Consider the following 9,536-nt stretch of genomic DNA (forward strand, 5'->3'; position numbering starts at 1 on the left):
TCGTCGTGTAAGTTTTATTTGAAAGCGCGAAAATTCCCCGGATTTTCTATGCATGAATGCAATGCACACTTTGGTGTTCTCTCATTTTATTGCCTCTAAACCTGGGATATTACAGGCTATTAGTGGTGTGATACCGTGTTGCACGGCCCAACGCCACGGGTAATAGGATATGGTGCGCCACGAGTAGGCGTTTTCTTACTAGTGTACAAGGTACTTCAAGCACAAAGGCTATCACGAAGATAAATAACACAAGTAAGAGTTCGATTAGGAATAACCAAGGCACGAGAAGACGAAGATGTATTCCTACTATGTCGAGGACCTTGATGCCTACATGCACAACATGATCAATGGCGGCGGCTTCATCATGGACGGGGGCCTTGGGACCGAGCAAGATACCCAAGGCGAGGGCTACAACATCGACGAGAAGCCATTCTTTGGGCGATATGGCAACACAATGGTTGAAGACACCATCGTGGATGATGAAGCGGGCATCAAGGGCGATACTAACATGGATGGGGCAGATGCCTAGGTCGACCTCGACGTCGATGACAAGAAAACGAAAGCCAAAGGACTGTAGGATACTCAGGCAATGAGGACCAGTGACTATGCCGGTCTTGGAAAACAATCAACCAAGATCCAATTTGCGGTGCCGAGCAAAAAGGAAAATCATATTGAAGGAAGGTTACCCAAAATTTCCATGAGAATAGGCAACTTGCTCCCTTCAGAATCCCATTCTAATCACGGCTAAATCTCAGTCCAAAAAAGATTGACGTTCATCTAACTTGAGACCAACAAGTTTGCGGTGGGATCAAGCATGTGCTTGCTCGCCCTGTGAGCGGCCTCGGCGTCGCCAACACGGCAAGGCCATGACCATTTTCAGTATGGCTATGTACATTGGTTCAAATGAGCACCTCTAACGTTTTGGATAGGTATAGGACTACTTCAAGGTCATTCATAAAAAGTTCTACACATTGATCCATTGTTAGAGGAAACTATGACATACAGTCTACCAAAAGAGTCTCAAGGACTGTTCCAAATGGAAACTAGGCTATACGGCCTACCAAAAGAGTCTCAATAATGGCAATTGTGCCGAATTGGTAGGCATTGATCTTGAAGAGGAAGGCCCAAGTAATGGCACCCTTCCATCTCCGCCAAGGGGACCACAAGGCCACCAAGAACAATTTCAAGCGTTATGCTTCCGCACTTGTGTTGAACGAGAGCCTGTAGGGGTTGATGGCTAAGGAGGAGGAACACTTGCCAATAGGGATGAGAAGCGACAACGGGAGAGCTCTTGATATCCAATGCATTGAGGTCGAGGGCAAATAGCTTGGCAAGGAGAACCAGATCATTTTCGCCTACTTGAGCCTGATGGAGACATAGCGAAGGGTTTGGTTCGAGAAGAAGCAAGACATCATCTGACAACATGATGCGTGAGCGCACATATCTATCATAGTTCGTCTATTTCGCACCAAATTTGTGTCTTTTTGCACTTTGATTCGGTACTATTTGAGTGTGAACTATGTGATTCCCCAATTAGCGAAAATTTACTAGCACTATATTTAGTTTTCTTTTGGCCTCTTTTGGAAAATCTTGTTTTTTTAAGAACCTTTTGGCAAATCTTATTGAAATAGTGGTGAAGTGGAAAAAAACGGCTAGCATGCACCAAAATGCGTCTGGCCTGACACAAACGGAAAAGGGTGGATGGACGGCTGATTTTGTGTCTACGGCTCCACCCAAACAGACCAAAAGGAACACATTTTTGTGTGTCCGCAATGGACCGGACCGGGGAAAGATGCCTTTGTCAGTTCTATCTACCGTGTCCATCCCAGTTTGGATCAAACCGCATCGAAATATACATGTTTGATCCAGCCACTCACCGACAAAAAACCTATAGCTGGAAGTGTATATCTACACTACTTAAAAAGGAGGAATGTGTTCTTATTCTGCCCAGACTCCAATACGTCAAGATCTTCGTCGTAGTCGAGCGTTCCTTTTCCGCACGGACTGAACTGGGCCGAAAGCCCGAAACCCAGCTACCTCGTCACGATGGATCGTGAGCCCAGCACCCGAAACCCTCGCCCTGAGCTCGTCATCCTACTCCCCTGCGCGTATTCCACGAGTCGCCGCGCTGCACAATCTTGCCCGTCGCCGTCGCCGTCGCGCGAGTCTCCCCGGAGCAGCCGCCTCGATCCTGCAGACCGGTGGCTAGCACGAGCCAGCACGCGAGGCCGCTACGCGAGCCTGCCCGTCGCCCGACGTCGCGCAAGTATCCCGGCGCCGCCGCCTTGATCCTGCATGCCATCGGCCGCCACGAGGCAGCACGCGAGGCCGCCACGCGACCCTGCCCTTCGCCGTCGTGCGAGTCTCCCCGTTGCGGCCTCCTCGATCCTGTACGCCGTCGGCCTCGATCCTGTATTTTTTCATTCCTCTTGTTAGATCCAGCTGCTACAGGCACACATCAACCATAAGACAGATGAGCCAGTGGAAGGTAATGATACCGTTGCTAGATCGAGCTGCTCCTCGCCTCCTCCCCCTTCTGTGACTTACCTACCCCTCCTGATATTGCTTACTCCGTATTAGATTTCTCGTCGCTCTCTGTTGCTTGCTTATATCACATCTATCCCTCTCCCGTGTTTGTATGGAGTAGTAGCAAATCTTGTTTTGTGCGTGCTAATTGCTAAGCTTTTGGGTCAAGTAGTAATTTCAGACCATATATACTTCACGTTTATTAGATTATTTTTACAGCAATTGCTGAAGATGCACAAGTATTACTCTGCCATTCATATATTTAGGGGGCAGTTTACTTGTACAGGTATTTGTAGCCTTTTCATTCTTTTCAATCGGTTTGGATTTAAGGTGACGTTTGAATCTCTTTTCATGTACCAGGTATTCACAAACTAATGTAATAGAGGATTGTTCTACAACTTTTTTTTTTTGCCGGTTTTGATTTATACACTGATTTTAATTTTTAAAGACCAGTGGCTGCAGGGTTACTGTCAGCTAATAAATTTGATTCATGCAATGAGGATAAAGACCAGTGGTTGTGGGGTTACTGTGGTACGGTATTTGGAACATGAAACTGGATTGATGAACTACTTATTTTGTTCCTGATGTGATATAATATTGGGTGTGTGAAGGCTGATAGTTTGCTTGTTTGTTTGATAAATTTGGTTGTATCCTTCATTAGATGGTTCTTGAATTGTTATCGGACAATGATTACTATGGTGTCATACTACAATTAAATATATTCAGTTCACCGGTCCAGTACAGCCTTACAGAAGATAATGTGAACATATAGCATGCAAGTGGTTAGGCTAAGTGCAAGTGGTAATCTGTAAGAGATAGGAATTATATAAGGAGAATAGTGAGAAGGGTGTCTACTGATCCTATCCAGAATAGCCTTTCTGAACTATATGTGCCTTGATGCACTTCTGCACACCTTCAATTTTTGGGCCCTCGGCGAGCTTCTTCCTACTTTTAAGGAAGCAAGGAATTTGGTAGCAAGTATGTAGCTTACTATAGTGGGTTTCATCTTTAGCTCTAATCAGTCTCCCGGATGACCTTTTTTCTGTGTAATTTCTTCTTGCTTCATGTTGTACTATATCTGGGTAGGTGCATGTTGTTAGGTTAGTTAAATTCTATTACTATTCAGCAATGGCATGTCTAATTTTTAACACTCAAAACCTGAACATGCCTCGTAATTTTTTTGCTTGCTTGTTTGAAGACGATAGTTTGAGTGGCAATCCTCTCTTCATGACCAGTGGGTACATTTTTAGTGCTTCTCTCTACTTTTGGTGTTTCCACTCTATAATATTACAGAAAATGACTCTTATTATCCTTTCCGTTTTAGTGGTGTCACTGCTTCGTAGATGTTTCTCTTGGAGAGAAAGCACATGGCATGTTTCAAGATTCACTTGTTACCAAATGCAGTGTTCCAGAAAAAGCTGGACTTTCGGTTCGACTTCTATCTTTCTGTTCATACTTTAGTAGCATGCTATACATTTGCATGTATTTTCTTTCTAAACAAATAATTGTATATACTGAATGAAGCAAGTTCAACTACTATCCAGAGTACATTGCAACTTCCATCAATTTTATATATTTCGTAAGATGAAGTCACAGGTTAGCAATGGTGCTGTTTGTAATTTATAGTTGCACCTAGGAGGCAAAAAAGTAACTTCCCAGAATCCATCTTTTGCACACATAGATCCTCTTGTGTGTGAAAATTTCTAGGGAAATAAGGGCCAAGTTTGTTGTGAGATGTATCTTAAAAGGTTAGCTTGTCCAAGAATGTCCCTTAAGAGATTGTATTTGAGCTGTACGTGAGGCTGGTACTAATAATTCTGAAAAGAATGTGAGCCCTCCTCCCGAGTTACTATTGCTATGAGATGTGTCTTGTTACTTGCACTTCTGTTTCTAGCACTTAGAGAGATGTGCATGCTGAAACATTGAGGAGTTTGGGATTTGGTAGACGTTAAATAGCTCAAATTTACGCACAGTATGACTCAGTTTACTCTTTTGATATATCCAACATATCTGGTGTTGACATGGAAGAAGCCCCTATGCCGGCACTTCCAAGTTTCAGGTTTTCATCTACCTTAATCTCCCATGGTATTATACGGATGATACAGAATGCCAGCTTGGATGGCTGGACTCTTTGATATGCTAGAACATTGTGGAATCTGGGATTGAGTTAGTACCAGATATTGTCTTCTTCAGGACCCCTACATCTTTGAGATCCTTACATGTAGGAACGCGAAGTAGGTCGGGCAGCGAGAGAGGGGCGGGCAGAGGGAAGGTGAGGAAAGCTCCCTAAGCCGAGGGAGAGATGGTGCCCAGAGGAGAACTAGGGGCGTGTTTGGTAGCCCAGAGCTACTCAGAAACTCTCCTCCCAACCAAGATTTTGAGGGGATCCGGTGTTTGTTAGGCTGGCTCTTCCATCTCCGCACTGCTGAGTGGCTACCAAAAACGACCCAGAGCCGGGATGAGGAGGGAAGCTCAAATCGAGATTCGCTGCTCATCCGGGATGAGCTAATCCCGCAAAGTACTGTAGCAGCGGCCCGCATCCCCAAGACCCCCACCCCGCACGGTCATTCCCCCCCCACGTGGCCCGCGTCTCCTCCTCCTCCTCTCTCTCTTATCCTGCAACCATCACCGCCACTAGCGCTGCCGTGGCCGCCAGCCTCCTCTCTCCCGTCGGCCGAGCAGGGACCGCGTCGCCACCTCCCTCCCGTCGTCGGGTCGTGTCCTTGCGCCGCCAACTGCCCCCATGACGAGCTTCTCTGGCTGCGCATGGTGGATAGGAAGGCCGGCGTCCGCCCACCGCTCCTCCTCCGTCCGGCTCCGCCAGCCGCTCCTCCTCCGTCCGTCGGAAGAAGCTCTCCCGACGGCGGCTTCTGCGTGCTCGACCGGCGGCCGGCTTGTGCATGCTCGACCGGCGGCCAACTGCTGGCACGGGATCAACCAACCAAGGACCCGATTTCTTTTCATTTTTTATTGAAGGACCCAATTGCTTTTCATTTTTCTGCTTAAGGACCTTTGTGTAAAGAACTGGACCAACACGTCTCACCCCATGCAGCTTTTACCAAACAACATCTAAACTCAGCATCTCTCAAACAAACAACAAAATCTCGGTTGAGCATGTATGAGGTCACCATGTATGAGGGAGTTAGCTTTTCTGAGTATCCCCGGGCTACCAAACACACCCTAGCGCTTCCTCGACACTCTCCTCAGGTCAGTACAGTGTCATGCCCTGAATACGTGCCCTGTTCTGCTCTGAACTAGCTAATCTACAGTCCTGAACTAGCTGATTGATTTGTGTGAATTTCAGGTTTGGCCGCGCCTAGAAGAAGATCGAGGAGCACATCTGCACCAAGACCATCGTACAGGTAATCCAAATTCATTCCCGCTCATTATCTAGAAGCTTGGCCTTGCCTCCAGGTTTCCGCCGCAATACCCAAGCCGCAGGCTTGCCTTGCCTTGCCGCCATAGAGCTCGCCAGCGGTTCTGCACGGGCACCCGCAACATTACCCAACCGATGTGGTTTAGAGTCTCAATGGCTGGGTTAGAAATAGTTTAGTTCAGTGTCCATAGCAGGTTCAGATAAGATCACTTTTCACACCAATATCGAAATTCACAACTGACTGAATAAAATGTGAATCAGTAATGCACGCTAAGTTATAAAATTTCACGATATATCGAAATTCACAACCGACTGAATAAAATGTGAATCAGTAATGCACACCAAGTGATACAATTTCACAATATTCATCATCCATGGATTACTAAATTCACAGTGAGTGATCCATGTTGATTCAGTTACAATTTTCTACAGATATCTGAACCTGCACGCTCCCATTGACTGAAACTTGCTGGTACGTAATGGCTGCACATCTATGTCTTGTTGTACATTCATTTGTTGAATCAGCTAGCAGTATGGGATGCTAATAAAATGACCGTCTAGAAGGATTTAAACACATTTTTGGTATGGCTAATTCTTTAAAATAAATTCTGAGAGACATGATCTTTCTCTGGTTTGCTTCGGGACACTGAGATGATTAATGCTAGCTTGATGAACGGATTTCCTTTCTAGACCCATGATAAATATTTGATGAATGGCCCATGCCCTGAGTTTGTCTTATTTATTATGGTAAATTCTTTTTGCTGATAATGATATGGGCTCATTATCTTTATGTTCAAGTGTTGAATAAAACATAAGCGGAACATCTGCAGCCTGGAAAAAATACAAGCAAAAGCTGTGGGATCATGGTATGCACTATTTATTTATATGCATGATTCGTGTTCTACTTTTTGTGAAATTCTTTTAATCATTTTATTTTGGGTTTGCTTGGTGGAATGGTCATTGTCGCGGGATGGTGAACAAGTACAACCCCAGAGATAGTGAATCCAGGATTTATTCTTTGAATTTTGGGTCCTATAGGATGCATGATTCCTATGCAAAATCCACTCTTATGTTTCTTGAACAAGGGACGGTCCAGAGGGACCTAGAAGCTATTCAATCAGCGGTGTCAATTGTGAATAAGTATTTATTTTTGTCCAAAAGTAGATCATTTCTCTCCGATTTCTTTTGGGCATGCTTGGAGATCAGATAGTGAATATACTAACTCAAATGTTTCTTGCTGATATTTTTCTCATTGTGAAAATAAACAGGAGAGAGGTGTTATAGGAGGTTGAGATTAGAAGTTGTTGCACAGATCTGCAAGATATGACATACTCAGAGTATAGAGAGGAGATGATGACCAATGAGGTATTGAGGATGAACAGGGTAGAGTTGCACAGGTGGGGTTGCTGGCCGTAGCTGGAGGCTTCCCTGATTTGGGTGTGGACATTACAAATGCAGCTCTAGAAGTCATTGGTACATACGGTTTAAACCTGAAGGATTTTAGGATTGTCATGCTTGATAGAGAACTTATGGCAGCGGCTGGGCATTCTGGTTGGTTATACTCACCCTAGACACTTTACTCTCTCATTGTTCAGGTCGTTGGTGATGGTGGTTGGCTCGGGTAGGGGGAGCTTTGGGCATCTGTCACGTCTTCTCGTATTATTACAGTTTGATCATGATTGAATTTCTTCAGCAACCACGGTAGTAAATTGTTCGCTGTTTGTGTATGCATCTTATGTAGCTATTGTAAAATGCTGCTATGAAAGGAACCGAGTTTTGTCTCCTTATATTTTAGGGACCTTCTTCACTTGTTCAAGGACAATCTACAAATTAAGGAGATTAATAGCCAAGGAATTTTGATGTTTGGAGTAACAGAGGTTAGATATATACGCATTGGCACTTCCATTTTTTATTTTAGAAAGATAAGCGTTTTCTCCGTCCTTCAGTAGATTCCTTTTAAAAAGGATGCATAGGATTCAAAGTCTCGAAATATCTCTGAGCCTCTTGGTTCTTCTATCTATGCTAAATTTCAGGGCATCTCCAAGACTCCAATGGGGCGATGCCGTTTGGGTTTGGGTTGCCTGGCGGACGCGAAAATAACCGCGAGACGCTCATTTGCATCGCGGGCACCCAGCGGTCCGACGCATTTTAGGCATTCGTGCTTCTTCTTTTCCTTTTTTGAAGAACTCTTCAATTTCTACATTGGTTGTAACGAATCTTTGAAAGAGCAAGTTCAAACGTGAAAGGATTATCGAATCGAATTTAAACATATTTAACATACAAACTAGAGAACAAATTTGAAAATGAACAAATTATAAACTTTTTTTTTTTTGCACAGAAGAGGGGTCAGATGACCCCGGTGGAGCATTTATATTATAACATGTGGCAGGTACATCTTACAGAAAAGCCCCTTTACATCTCTCGCCCGGAGAAACCTAAAATTTGAAGAAGGGGCCTCCCACTTTACAAAAAACACCCTGACTAACAGATAAGAAAAGCAATCAGGTCCAAGGGCATCTCTGCCACCCACCGCCGGCGAACTCCAGGCGTCTCTGTCGAGTTCCGAGCGCAGAATGCTCGAACGCTCTTCTCCGGCGCCAAGATCAAGCCCCTGGCTACCACCAGAGAGTCGGGGACGAACCACTTGACTCCCCAGCGGCGTCGAGCTCCAGCAGCCGACCAAGAGGGCCTTCGCCATGGAGGTTGCATATGGGCCCCCACTACGGCCAAGGATCACAGCAACGGCCGTCGCTGTGTGTTGCGCACAGGAAGAAGCTCCGAAGCAGCAAGAATCTCTCCGCCACCAAACTAGAGAAGCTCGGCTACCTCCTCCGCCACCATGACGACTAGAGGAACAACAGAGTTGATGAAGACTTTGACAGAAAAAATCTCGGCGGCGCTTATTGAGGAAGATCTTGCCAGATCTGCAACTCCCACCACACTTCCACCTTGGAGAGTTGTCGGAGCGCCTGACCGGAAAGCACCTGGTGCCTCGCCAGGACACCAGCGTGAGGCTCTTCCCTGGCATAGAGCCAGACTCCTTCAGAGAAGAGAACAAGGGGGAAAAAGGAGCAAGGAGAGCCGAAGCTACTCTTTGCCATGGATCCGGCCTGGAGAAATCAGCATAGGAGCTAATCACCACCTCATCTCCACCAAGAACAACAAGAGGAGGAAGATGATAGGCTCCAGATCTGACTTCTATTTTATTTGCCGGGGAAGAAGCTATCACTAAGAAACCTACAACTACTAGGAGCCAGGCCCCTCTCCCACCCAGCGCCGGCCACCATGGCCGCCGGCGGCGAGGGGGAGAGAGGCCGGCGATGGATTCAGAGGCGGGGGTCAAGGGCGATAGGATCCACGGGGGTATTCTCCACTTGGGTACTGTAGTAGGCTGAGAGGGGAAAAGGGGGGTTGTAACAAATTATAAACTAATTCTTGGCTTTCTTGTTAGAAGGCCCCGCCTCGTTGTCCTCACGAACGTGCCTCGTACTTGTCACCTCCTCCTTCGAAGAGGAACTGTCGGACGACGTGTCTGTCGAGCTTGAGTTCCAGTCGGACGACTGGTCAGTGGAGTCGTCGTCGTCGTTGTCGGTGAACGGACGACGACGCTCCGTCTACACCCTCGCCTGGGCCC

General features: G+C 46.1%; 1 long non-coding RNA gene across 5 annotated transcripts; it reads left to right on the forward strand.

Annotated features, from left to right (window-relative positions):
- Window positions 1-2,345: 2,345 nt before the first annotated feature.
- Window positions 2,346-8,150, forward strand: LOC124702404. Of its 5 annotated transcripts, none has more exons than XR_007002452.1 (8): window positions 2,346-3,955; window positions 5,579-5,733; window positions 5,831-5,888; window positions 6,335-6,374; window positions 6,701-6,768; window positions 7,171-7,375; window positions 7,498-7,779; window positions 7,936-8,150. It is a non-coding gene; the product is annotated as an uncharacterized LOC124702404 (long non-coding RNA). The 5 variants fall into 5 exon arrangements; XR_007002453.1 differs by lacking the exon at window positions 6,701-6,768 and having other exon boundaries at window positions 7,498-7,603; window positions 7,698-7,779; XR_007002451.1 differs by lacking the exon at window positions 6,701-6,768 and having other exon boundaries at window positions 2,346-2,879; window positions 3,146-3,955.
- The last annotated feature ends 1,386 nt before the right edge of the window (window positions 8,151-9,536 follow it).

This window comes from Lolium rigidum, chromosome 3, assembly GCF_022539505.1.
Source record: "Lolium rigidum isolate FL_2022 chromosome 3, APGP_CSIRO_Lrig_0.1, whole genome shotgun sequence".
In the NCBI taxonomy this organism is placed as follows: Eukaryota; Viridiplantae; Streptophyta; class Magnoliopsida; order Poales; family Poaceae; genus Lolium; species Lolium rigidum.